Genomic DNA, 13,289 nt, shown 5'->3' with positions numbered 1-13,289 from the left:
TTTCTTTCGATTATTTCTAAATAAGTTAAAAAACAATGGAAGACAACACACAAACTAGCCAATAAAACATTGGAACCCTATTTAAGATGTTGAATCATATAGCTCCATCTTCTTGACAAACAACAAACACACAACATGCTATATTACTCAATATAATAGATAACATGCTTTTTGGATAATCTGTCAATAACTCATAGCCAACCTTTGCTAGCTTTCTCACAAGAACATACAGTGAGGGTGCTAAGATAGCCCAATTAGGTAGCCTCGAGGTAAATTGTTTTCAATTGGTGGCCTGTCCAGGCCAGCTTTTACATCCTCAACAAGCTTTTGTAAAATATTGGATGTTGACCACGAGATGGCAGGCAACAAATTCCATTAAGATGGGTAACCCACCAATATCCAGTATCGACTACGAGGTGGCAAGCAACAAATTGCATTGAGATGAGTAACAACGTAGGCTCATCAGCCAAGCTATGAAGGCAAAGAAATTTTGAATGTTGGCGGCAGCACGTTCTACATAATAAACCATTGGGCGATATCTTCTTGTGGTAGAAGAAGAACATAGGTGCCAATTATGAAGCTATGTAATTGTACATTAGTCACGCTACATTAAATCGCATGGACTATGATAAAATAAAAGCAACCCCATCCTTGTAACCCAAGGCCAAGCAAAGACCACCTAAGAGTAGGAACCATAATAGACCTCTCTCTCTCTCTCTCTCTCTCTCTCTCTCTCTCTCTCTCTCTCTCTCTCTCTCTCTCTCTCTCTCTCTCTCTCTCTCTCTCTCTCTGTGTGTGTGTGTGTGTGTGTGTGTGTGTGTGTGTGTGTGTGGCGCGCGGATAGTGTGTCGTGCTCTCTACAGTGGGTGCTCCTCAATGCAATGTGCGTGACAATCTCACTCAAAACAGACTGAAAACAAAGGAAGAATAGACAACAACTGATCTCACAGAGACACAACAGCAGACCACAACATATGACTCGACTATCTCAAAGAACTGATACAGACTCTAGCGTGGCAACACACTCAGCTCCAGCCCAGGACTCACAAGTACAATGGGGTGTCGAGACTCAGATGTGCAGGGATGGTGAAGACGTGCCGTGTGTATAGACTCTCTACTCCAGACGACGACGTAAAGATGATCATAAGTCATGACCCAACCGCTACTACTCATATATACAACCATGAAGAGCCACCAACGGCTCATAAATGTCAGCATCTAAGTCTATCTCCACTGAGTGGTGGTGGTGACTTGGCCACGATGTCCAGTAGACCACCGTATCCCTGCCACGTGTCACTATCCAGCGAGTCCGTCCAGTGTGAACCAGACCAGAGACCAAAGACCAACTGTACTACTGTCCTGTGAAAGTGACACTATAGCTTGCTACAGGTTGCCCGCCACAAGACCACTCCCCGTCCCGGAGAGTGGAAAACTGAAAAACTGAAAGAGATGGAACCAGGTCTACTACTGGTGAAAACTCCAAAAGGTGATATCTATTGGTGGTCGGATCATAGTTACAGGGGACGGGGGGGACGGGCCCTAGGGCCGGGGGACGGCCGTAACCGGGCCGGGAACGGCTGGGAACGCCGAGGGACGGACGAAAAACGGGCCGGACGGGCGGGTCGCAGGGCGGACGGACCGGGGATGGCTGGGGTCGGACGGACCGGACGGGGACGGCAGGGGTCGGCCGGGGTCGGATTCAAAAAAATTGCCGTTTTTGACCGTTTGCAACGGCTCTGTGCAACCCCAACTGCCATATTTTTTAAGTGTTGGCCCTTGGGAGGCTATAAAAGGCTCCCTTGGGCCTCTTAATACTCATAGTCTCAATGCTCAATGCTCATTCCATTTCCCTCAAGCTCAAGGCTCAAGCTCATTCCATTTCCCTCAAGCTCAAGGCTCAAGTTTGAACTTTGAAGCTCTCCTCTCCCTCTTCTACCCACTTTGAAGCTCTCCTTTACTCTCTCTCCACACAAGCTCTCCTCTAACCCTTCTAACTTCTAAGCTCTACTCTCTCGAGTCTCTCCACCATCATGTCATCTCAAGCCAACTCCACTTCTCAAGCCGCTTCTTCTCGAAGGAGGCCCGCCATGCAAACGTGGTCGTGGTGGGATGAAGTCGACTTTAGCTCGCGTGGCAAAGGTGGCGGTGCAAGACCATGGACGTCCAAGCTATGTCCATACAAGAGATCGCGTGGTTCAAACAAAGTGCGAGCCCATCTTCTTCATGAACCCAGTCACGAGGTGAAGTTTTGCCCTCATGTAGCTCCCGAGAAGAGGTTGGATCTTCTTGAGAAACTCACGGTGTATGAGGTTGCGGAAGCGGCCAAGAGGGACCGTTTTGTTGCCGTTGATCCCTCCGCCACGGCGACACCGCGAAAGCAAAGGGAAGCCAACCTTGACGACATCTCTCAAACCTTCAAGAGCCATGGATCTACACCGTCCTCTTCCCTTCCGCATCGCCAAACCACTCTCAACGAAAATTGGAATCCTAAATTGAAGGAAGAGGTGGATAGGTCGGTTGCCCGATTCTTCTTCCACGACCACATTGCCTTCCATGCTTCGCGGTGAGTTTCCCTTGGCATATGCACATTGCAATCTTCCATTTTGTATTCATAATGGGTTATAATTTCTCGCCTCTCCATACTAACGCAACATGCTCTATTTTGTGTGGATAGGTCTCCATACTTTCGAACCATGGTTACGAAAATACGGGAATATGGCTCCTCTTATGTGCCACCTTCATCGGAGAGGCTTCGCACCACCCTCCTTGACAAAGAGAAGCTTGCCGTGAAGCAAGCGGCCCAAGCAACAAAGGATTTGTGGGAGACCAATGGCGTCTCTCTTCTTGTAGATGGATGGAGCGACACCCGCAAGCGGTTCATCCACGGAGTGGTGGCCTACTCTGGGGGGGAGATGTACTTTGTGGAGTCACATGATGCATCCGATAGTGGCAAGGCCGCCGAGATGCTTGCTGCGGAGTGGACAAGCACCATAGAGATCACCGGCCCGGAGAATGTCCTTTGTATGGTTGCAGATGGAGAGGCGTCAAATAGGGCAGCCGGAGCTATCATTGAGGGCATGTATCCCAGCATCCATGTCACATTTTGCATGGCGCATTGCCTCAATAACCTCCTCAAGGACATAGGGAACTTGTCATGGATTTCACCCACCATTGGTGACGCCTCTCGAATTGTCTCCTTTGTGCTCAACCATCAAAAAGTGCGCCATGAATTCTCAAAGAGGAGCCACTTGTCTTTGCTCAAATATTCAGAGACAAGATTTGCATTCAATTGGCTTATGCTAGGCCGCTTGTCTACATGTGGCGGAGCCTTAAGGGGCCTCTTTCTCAGTGATGAGTTCCAAGCCATGCCGGAGTCTACATCAGCCAACAGGATTGAAATGCTGAGAATGGGCCGACGACGCCGCTTGGTGGGAGGAGGTGAAGACTCTTGACGCCATGGTCAAGCCTATTCTACACCTACTTCGAGTGGTGGATGGCTTGCAGCCATGCATTGGCAAAGTCTACGAAGCCATGGATCGGATGATAGAGGCACTTGAGAAGCTTGTGCCTGACCCTGTTCAGTATGCGGAGATTCATGGCTTGTGTGAGTCGAGGTGGAATGGATACTACTCTCCACTTCATGCGGCAGCTTATGTGCTTGACCCTGAGTTTCAAGGAAGGTGTCAAGAGACCGACAAGGAGGTGAGCAAAGGATGGCGGCTTGCATTGGAGCGCCTTGAGCCTAGCAGTGACATTAGGCGCAAGATTAGAGACGAGCTACTCAACTACAGGCAAAAGAAGGGCTCCTATGGATGTGTAGATGCACAGCTTGATCGCAACAAGATTGGCTCGGTTTTGTGGTGGGAGGACTATGGAGGAGATGGCCCACATTTGCAGCACTTGGTTGTTCGTGTCCTTAGCCAAGCATGTACCACTAGTTGCTTGGAGCAACTATGGAGTGTGTACAGCCACATTGCCTCTAAGAAGAGGAATCGCCTTGGGGTTCAGAGGGCCAATGATTTGGTGTTTGTGAGCGCTAACTTGCGCATGCTTGCCAAGAGCATCACACACAAGGCAGATCCTTTCACTGAGTGGGAGATGGCACAAGAGAATCCATCTATGACCGATACTCTTCTGGAGAAGCTAGAGGAGGATTTCGAGCCTCAATGCGAGCCTCCCGAGCCGGAGCCCTCATACGTTGCTGACGACCTCGACTACGACGACGATGTGGAGATTCAGCAGGCGAGCACTTCTTGAGTTTGATGATCATTGATCACTCGACTCTCGAGTCTAGACTCTTGAGTCTACGACTCTACCTACTACATAGCCCTTTGTACTTTTTGTTATCCTTGAGGCCTGAGGCTTGTCCTAAGTCCTTTAGGCTTTTTGACTCTTGAACCCTTGTGGCATGCACTTCTCATTTTGTATCCATCGATCATCGATGTTTTATTAGCACATTTTAGTCTATATGACTCGTGTTCTTTGGTCTATTTAGTGTAAATTTATGGTCAAAGTGATGCTATATGTGTGTGGCATGTGTGTAGGTCAAAAAATGCCAAAAAAACTCTGTTTTTTTTTTGCCGTTCCGACCCCCGTCCCCGTTTCCTGACTTTTGCCGTCCCGACCCCATTCCCGACCCCGACCCGCCGTCCCATGTAACTATGGGTCGGATGATGGAGGGGGAGGGGGAGGCTGGTAGTAAGGTGGGTAAGGAGATGGAGGCCAGGTGTATGGTGGAGGGTAGTGGCCATGAGGAGGGTACGCTGAATATGGAGTGGCCACCCCATGAGCACCAGCAGGCTGAGTAGGGTGAGTAGATGGGACAGGTGCAAACCCAGGAAAAGACTGAGTAGGCTAAGAAGGTGGGACAGTTGGTGGGAACCCAGGGAAGGTGTTGTAGAAGGGAGGAGGGAAAGAGGTGGACTGGGAGGGGGAGGCCATAGAGGGTCCATGAAACTATGAGGAAGCCGATCCTGCTGGCTTAGACTCCATAGTAGGATGTGTTTTCTCAGCTGCCTGAGAATCCCCTGAATGAGCTTTGGAAACGTCTGTCTGTAGTGCCATAGCAGGAACTTGCGTAGAACTTGGAGCTGTGGTTGTAGGTGTAGCTGTTTGTGAAATGGCTATAGATTGATATTTGACACATGAGGGACACACTGAATTTACCACAAGAGAAAGTTCCTGAACTACGGCCATATCATTTGCCTCTTTTAACTGTATTTGTTGAGTGCGGACTATATGTTTGAGGTCCTGTATCTGTTGAGTGAGAATCCTTATGCGATCTTGAGCCTGAGCAATTAACATATCCCTATCCATTGATCGTTGAAGGTGGTTGCGCCCCTCCCTTTGCATATTGTCATAGACAGCACGATGCAGACCGTTAGTACCTTGCAATGAGATGGCTGCATCTAAAATCGTTGAAATTGCTCTTCTAACCGCATCTAGAGGTCTGTCGGCCTGAGGCGCAAATTTGGCAAACATGTCAGGTTGCCAAGAGCTAGGTGTCCCTGAGCTAGATGCCCCTGCACTAGGAGTAGTAGTAGGTGGGACTGCAGACACCATTGGAGATTGTGTTTGGGTGCCTGCAACACTACTAACAAGAGGTGGTGTAAAAATAGAGGGGGCCACAAAAGTAGTCATGCTCACTCTTGGGTTTGCGATATTGACATAAGAGATTTTAATCTGTGATTCAGAGAAGGGTAATGTTGCTAGCTCTTCCATCGAATCCTTTTATACTTTAGCCCTCTTGTGTAAATTGCCTTTCCCTTTGGCCATTTTGGAGCGGCCTTGTTCTTTGGCATCATCTTTAGCATCATCTTGTAGAGTGAGAACAGCAGTTGCATCTGCTTTTTGCTGCATAGTCTGCACTACCCAATACATAAAAGGGACTGCATAGCAATTGAGCCTCTCCACTTTGCCTTTCCATTGAGTCCAAAATCGCTTTGCCCTGTCCTGTAGCGCCTTAAAAGCAGATGGTGAAATGGATACGACAGACAATGACAAAGACAAAAAAATGCATCACATATTTCTGGAGAGGAAGGAACCACTGCTCTTTTCGATGCGTGCAGTAAAAAAAAATACTATAAAACTTAGTATAGCTGCTGATTCCTGTGATAGTCCGCATGTGAGTGAGGCAGCAGTTCTTGGCACGCATTTGCAGTGTCTTCAGGGGAGAGATTGGAGAAGGTTTTCGTAGTGGGCAGCGGTGCAAGCACATTCAGTATTCCCATCGCATGACCAATATCCTCCACTGTAAGGGTAACTCCATTTAGTTTTGGAAAAGTAAGTAAGAGGGCACTCAGTTTGGCACTGGAAATTGTGCAGGACAATTCTGCCTGAGCCAGATTCTGGAGACCCAGGTGTACTATTTGCTGCTGAGAGAACACATCTTTGTGTGCTGGGTTGGGCGCCTGTAAATGATAGATCATTAGTAAGGGTACCTTCGAGATGGCACCAGCAGAGCGCGGCACCTGGAGGGTTGTGACCTTGCCAGTAGTGACTGATTGGTGTGAATCTTCCTCGAAAGATTCTCCTCACAGTTCCTCTAAACTAGGGGCATAGTCTGATTTACTGTCACTATTATCCCCAGAGGCAGAGGACTCTTCCTCCAATTGGAGGTGCTGCTCTCGATTTCGAGTACGAACCATCTTGATAAAATATACAAGAGAATCTGTTTGGATGGAATCTGCAACTGATGACAGCACCTGATACTGATACTGATATAACTATTTTCACAACTGAGGGAGCTCCTTAAACCACAACCAGATACATTTTCTCAGCCACAGCCAAATACATGTACATTACTATCACTATTGTTACTGTCACTGTAGCAAGGTCGAGCTTGAAATTTACTCTGTTCTGAACTTACTCTGTTCAACTGCTACTCCAAGTACCTTCCAACGCTGGGTGGCAAAAAATTAGGTAGAGAGAGAAATTTGGCCAAGGCGATAGAGGGAGAGAGGGACCACCAAATGGCGAGGGTAGAGGGAGAGACTACCAGATGGCAAAGGCAGAGTTGGTTGCTTTCGGTGGGCTGAGAACGTTTGCCAGGTCTGCGGTGTTTTTTTCCTTTTTATTTTTATTTTTTAACGGGCCTGACTGAAAACGCTTAGGCTGTTTTTAGCTTGGCTGATTTTTGCTGACGTGGCTGCAAAAGGTTAAGACTGATGGGGGGCGAGGGCGAGGGCGAGGGCGAGGGCGAGGGCGAAGCCATGGGTGAGGGCGAGGGCGAGGCCCGTGGGGAAGACAGCGGTGGCGAGGGCGAGGGCAGGGCACCAGGGCGAGGGCGAGGGCGAGGCTACCAGGGCGAGGGCAGGGCCAGCTGGGCAGTGGCGAGGGCGAGGGCGAGGGCAGCAAGGGCAAGGCCATCAGGTGAGAGGCAAGGCCAGCACGGCAAGGCAGAGCCAACAGCATGTGTTAATACACCAGCATGAAGCAGGAAGATGAATACAAATAATAAGGTAATCTAACTCATATTGAGAATCTGTGGTAGATGATAATGCAGTGTTAAATTGCTAATGAACGTGTAAATGGCACACTCACAAGATACCAAAGGAAGAATTCAGAGACTTATATAACTAGCAAAAAGAAGGTAGTGTTATGTTAGGGCGCCAGACATCATCATAAGCTTTTAGTCAGGTCGAGATAGTGGGTAGGCCAACAAAGTCTATGAAGTGAACAGAGTTAATCAATCGAAGAATAACCAACAACAATTTAGGACCCCAAAGTGAACCACGACAAGAGTAATGAATTGTAATACGACCATGCTCACTAGAGAGGTTACTTGAGATACTACTACAGAGTGAAGGAGAGAGTTTTACAGAATCCAGACTCATACCCACCAAAGCAGCAGAAGGAAGGAGAGGGAAGGAGAGGGTCCAAGGAAGGAGAGGGAGAGGGAGATAGTAATGTGGAACATCCAGATCATACAGGGTTGAGGAAGCATCGAGTAAGATCACCACTTGATTCGAGAACCTTGACTCTTGACTGTCAGCTTACAGAATGATAGCATTTGATCCTAGATCCATTGACTAAAGGCAGCTGAACTCCTTCAACGGTGGATAATTGCACGGCCCCTTGGGATAGAATCTCCTGCACCTTGAATGGTCCTTGCCAGGCTGGAACGAACTTCTTTGCTTTTTTCAAATATTTCGCTTAATAGAGTAACACCACTGCTCCTTGCGTTATTTTCGGCTTTCTGAGATGGCGATCATGCCATGCTTTGCGACGAAGCTGCTCTACTTGCAGAGCCAGAGAAGCCAAACTTCGGCTTTCATCCAAAATGTAAAGACGAGAGACAGATGCCGACCCCAAATCTCCATTGGCACGCAGACTGCCGACTCGCAGAGATCCTACGTTGAATTCGAAGGGTGCTATCGCTTCCGACCCGAAAGCTAATTTAAATGGGGTGTGATTTGTTGTGGCTTTCAAAGAAGTTTCGTATGCCCAAAGGGTGCCGTGGATAGCTTGAGCCCAAGTCGCAGGATGGAGATGACATGCTTTTCTTAGAAGTGCTATCAGAACCTTATTGGTGCTCTAGGCCTGCCCATTTGCTCTAGGGTAATAGGAACAAGACTTTCGGTGAAAAATCTTGTAGTTGGCAAGCAAGGTTGAAATCATTTCATTCACGAAGTGACTACCCCTATCACTGGTGATTTCCAGAGGACATCCAAACCTGCACAAAATATTTTCGTAGAGAAACTTGGCTACAGTATTGACAGTGCAATCAGTTGTTGCCAGTAACTCTGTCCACTTCGTTGCATAATCTGTAGCCACTAGTAGATACTTCCATTTACCTGATTGGGTGGGGGGAGTAATTGGACCCACAAAATCAATGCCCCATCTCTCAAAGGACTGCCATGCCATAGAGACCTACAGAGGACGGTTGGATTGCTTGCTTGGTTTAGGTCCACAGCGCTGACACACATCACATACTTTCACATAGGCAATTGCATCCCGAAAGACATAGGGCCACCATAAACCACTCTAAAGAATCTCCTGGGCGGTGATATGACCAAGGTAATGGCCACCAGTGGGACCACTGCGGGCATCCTCCAAAATAAACTCAACTTCATGAGGAGAGACACACCGCCTCAGAACACAATCCGGTCCTGACTTGTATAGCTGGCCGCCAATCAAAGTGAATGGCCTAGATTTCAACAACAGTCGTCTCTTCTGCAGTAGAGAAGCGTTCTCTAGGTACAAGCCAGTAGAAAGCAGATGGTAAACATCACCGCACCATTCTGGAGTGGTATCCACCTTAAAGAGACTGCTATCTGGAAAGTCGTCTGCAACCCTCGTTGCTTCTTCACCCATGTGAATGCGAGAGAGGTGGTCGGCAAGGACATGATGTTTTCCGGGCTAGATGTACCACTTCGAAATCAAACCCCTGAAATAAGAGTAGCCATCGCCATACTCAACCTGCATCTTGCGGCTTATTAAGCAGATAGCGGAAGGCATGGTGATCAGTAATAAGTGTGAAGTGGACCCCTAATAAATAATGACGAAATTTTTCTAGAGCATACACAATAGCCAAACCTTCCCTTTCTGTGGTGCTATAGTTGCGTTCTGCCTTGGTGAGTAAGCGACTTGCATAGTGAACAGGGCGATCCAGGTTGTACTCCTTACTAGGCTGAGTCAGCACAGCACCCACAGCCAGTTGATTCGCATCAGTATGCACATGAAAAGGAAGAGACCAATCGGGAGCTACTAGAATAGGCGCTTCAGTGAGGCGTTTTTTGAGATATGCAAAAGCTTCAGCCTCTGCAGTGGACCATTGAAAGGGAACAGTAGCACTGGTGTGTCTGGTCAGTGGTTGAGCCACCTGTGCATACATGCGTATAAACCTGTGATGATAGCCTGTCTGGCCTACAAAGCTTTGCACACCTTTTGGGTTGATGGGAGGTGGTAACTTCAAGATTGCCATGATCTTCTCTGGGTCAGGCGCTAAACCTTTAGTAGACATCACATGCCTTAGAAGTGTTCCCTCAGTGACCAAAAAATGACATTTGTTAGGATTGAGCTTTAGGTGTGCCTCTTTGCACTTGAGGAAGACAGTAGAGAGCTAAGCGAGGTGTTCCTCTAGATTTTCCACTGGGGTTGAACATTGAGAACCTGAGAAGGCCGAAAAATCGTCCATGAAGATGCGAAGATGATCCGTAAGTAAAGGACAAAAGATGAGATATATTGCTCGATTGAAGGAGGGTGGAGCGTTTTTCAACCCAAACGACATTCTAGTGTAGATAAAAATACCCCAGGGAGTCACAAAAGCCGCTTTAATCTGATCACCTGAATGGATGGCCAATTGATTGTATCCACTGAACCCATCCATGAAACTGTACAATACATGCCCTGCTACATCTTCTAGCACACGCTCAGTGAAAGGTGTGGAAAAACCATCTGGGATAGTTACCTTGTTCAGAGCGCGGTAATCCACGCACACACGGATTTTATTGGATTGCTTCTTAGGCGCTATCACCATGGGTGATAACCACTCAAAGTGCTCCACAGGTACAATGCTCCCTGCCTCTTGCATTTTTTCTAGCTCTAACTTGACCGCCTCAGCATACTTTGGGTTGAGCTTGTAAGCTCTGTCTCTGACAGGCTTAGCCCCTTCAACCAGAGGGATTGTGTGGACACCCAATCCTGGTGGGATCCCCTCCAAATCCTTGTAGGACCAAGCAAAAACATCTTTAAAAGAGTTTATAATAGAGACTACCTGATTGAGTAACGCGGGATGCTCCCATAACCAAGTTGCTAAGAGTATGTGTTGAGGGTTGTCAGGATCTCCCAGGTTGACTTCTTTGACCGGGTCAGGAGGTGTAGTTGGAGAGGGTGCTTCAGAAGATGAAAAGTGAGCTACCTCTTGGAGCTTCGAGACATCATGGGCTGGTGTTTGATCAAATGGAAACTCTACAAATTCCTCTTGTAGGCATCCTGGTGGAAGCTCCTCGAAGGATAAGTCTTCAGACACAAACATAGCAGAGTGCTTTTGAGTGGGCGGGGCGTCAGACCCGAGAGATGTCAGATGAAGAGGTGGAACATTTGCGAGCTCGTGCAGAGGAGATTTCTTCCCCCTTCGGTGATGTGTTATAGGTTCACCAAGGCTGATGGCTTCCATCGGAGGAACACTTGAATGCTGGTCATCAGGGGCAAACACACTTGATTCTTTGACTGGCACACTTTCTGCTATAGGACTTGGGACACAGGTGTCGGTCTGAGGAGCTGGGAGAGAGAGTGTTACAGGCACAGGTGAGGCTTGAATAGAGACCACATAGCACGACATTGATGTGGTAGCTTCCAACCACTACAGCAAGTCTTCGTCAGACCTGTCAAGTGGGATAGGCTGCTAGGGATCGGGGTTGGACTGTACTGACAATGAGTTGTGATGAACCACTCGATCCATACCTCCTTCGAGTCGAATTCGTTGCATGGGAGAGCCAGGCGTATGTATCCACATGACGTCGGTTCCCCCAATCATGAAGTGCCTTAGTATGCCTCAACCATGGTCTACCAATAAGCAAAGGAAACCCTCCCTCCACCTTGGGAAGACTGACCACCACAAAATTATAGCGCGGATAATGTGTCGTGCTCTCTACAAAGGGTGGTCCTCAGTGCAATGTGCGTGACAATCTCACTCAAATAGACTGAACAGAAAGGAAACAATAGACATCAACAGAGCTCACAAAGACACAACAGCAGACCAGAATATATGACTCGACTATCTCAAAGACTGATACAGACTCTGGCGTGGCAACACACTCAGCTCCAGCCCCAGACTCACAGGTACAATGGGGGTGTCGAGGCTCGGATGTGCCGGGATGGTGAAGACGTGCTCTGTGTATATACTCACTCTAGATGACTACGTACAAGATAACCTGACCAAACGCTACTACTCATATATATCACCATAAATAACCACCAACGGCTCATAAATGTCAGCCATGTGGTGACCTGGCCACGAGGTCCACTAGACCACCATCGGTACCCTACCACGTGTCACTCCCAGGCCAGAGGGTCCGTCCAGTGTGAACCAGACCAAGTGTAACCAACTGTCCAACTGTCTGTCCTGTGAAGTGACACTGTAGCCCTGCTACTACAGGTTGCCCGCCACAAGATTGCTCACCGTCTCGGTAAGAGGAATACTGGAAAAATTGTGAAGGAAAACCACTAGGTACTGCATCCGTACATCTTTCTTGAAGCAGGTGTTAGGCCCATGACCTTACATACCTCAAAAGTGGAGTTAAAAACACTACACTGCTCGCAATCGCCTTAAGCTTCTAACTAGGCAGGAACCCAGTATGTATGATTGCATAGCCTAAAAATCCCAATTGGCAAAAAATGAGGCTCTACAACAAAGAGATAAGCTCAGTTTGATTCCAGCGCATCTTTACCTTCCCTAACCATAGTGATAAGAAAATGACCTGGTCCATGCTTGCAGTTGCAGATGAACCTTGCCCCACTTTTTTGCAGATGAACCTTGCCACACTTTTTGCAACAACACTCTTCTCAACAAAAGACTTGACCATAAGCCCGAGTAACACCGCAAATAGGGTTAAGTTCATCATGATGGCAGAACGAAAAAGGGGGAAAAACTTGCGGGTTTGGGGGGGGGGGGGATTTGCTGAGGTTGAGAGAGGTGGGGAGGGCTAGATAGGGGCTAGTGGTGGTAGAGGTGGGTAGGTGCGAGGGGGGCTGGGTAGGGGCGAGGGAATGTGAGGGGAGTGGGTAGGGACGAGGGGCTTGGGTAGGGGCAAGGGGAAGGTAAGGGGGTGGGTAGGGGCGAGAGGGGGTGGGAAGGGGCGAGGGGAAGGTGAGGGGAAGGGTAGGGGCAAGGGGGTTGGTTAGGGGCGAGGGCAAGGGAGGGTAGGGGCGAGAGGGGGGTGGGTAGGGGCGAGAGGGGGTGGGTAGGGGCGAGGGGGTGAGGGGGAGGGTAGGGCGAGAGCAAGGGGGAGGGACTAGGGCGAGGGTGAGGAAGAGGGTAGGGCGAGGGCGAGGGGGAGGGACTAGGGCGAGGGCGAGGGGGAGAGGGGAGATAGGGGGCGAGGGACTAGCACTAGGCCGAGGGTAGTGAGGGGGCGAGGGGGAGGGTAGGGCGAGGGCGAGGGGATGAGGGGGAGGGTAGGGCGAGAGGAGGGGGAGGAACTAGGACTAGGGTGAGGGCAAGGGGTGAGGGTAGGGCGAAGGGTAGTGAGGGGGGGATGGGCGAGTCGGAGAGGGGGAGGGTAGGGGGAGGGGTAGGGGGCAAGGGGATGAGGGGGACTAGGGGCAAATAAGAAGCACCCAGCTAT

At 49.0% G+C, this 13,289-nt stretch overlaps 1 protein-coding gene across 5 annotated transcripts in view; it reads right to left on the bottom strand.

Moving 5' to 3' along the window:
- The window catches only part of LOC147458565 (nucleoporin (DUF3414)), a 251,773-nt gene that overhangs the window by 161,658 nt on the left and 76,826 nt on the right, over positions 1 to 13,289 (bottom strand). The gene's annotated exons all lie outside the window — the stretch shown is intronic.

The sequence above is a fragment of the Adiantum capillus-veneris genome, chromosome 5, assembly GCF_014529385.1.
Source record: "Adiantum capillus-veneris isolate H3 chromosome 5, ASM1452938v2, whole genome shotgun sequence".
NCBI classification, from domain to species: Eukaryota; Viridiplantae; Streptophyta; class Polypodiopsida; order Polypodiales; family Pteridaceae; genus Adiantum; species Adiantum capillus-veneris.
The sequence above is the reverse complement of the archived record's forward strand: the minus strand, read 5'-3'. Positions and strand labels throughout refer to the sequence as shown.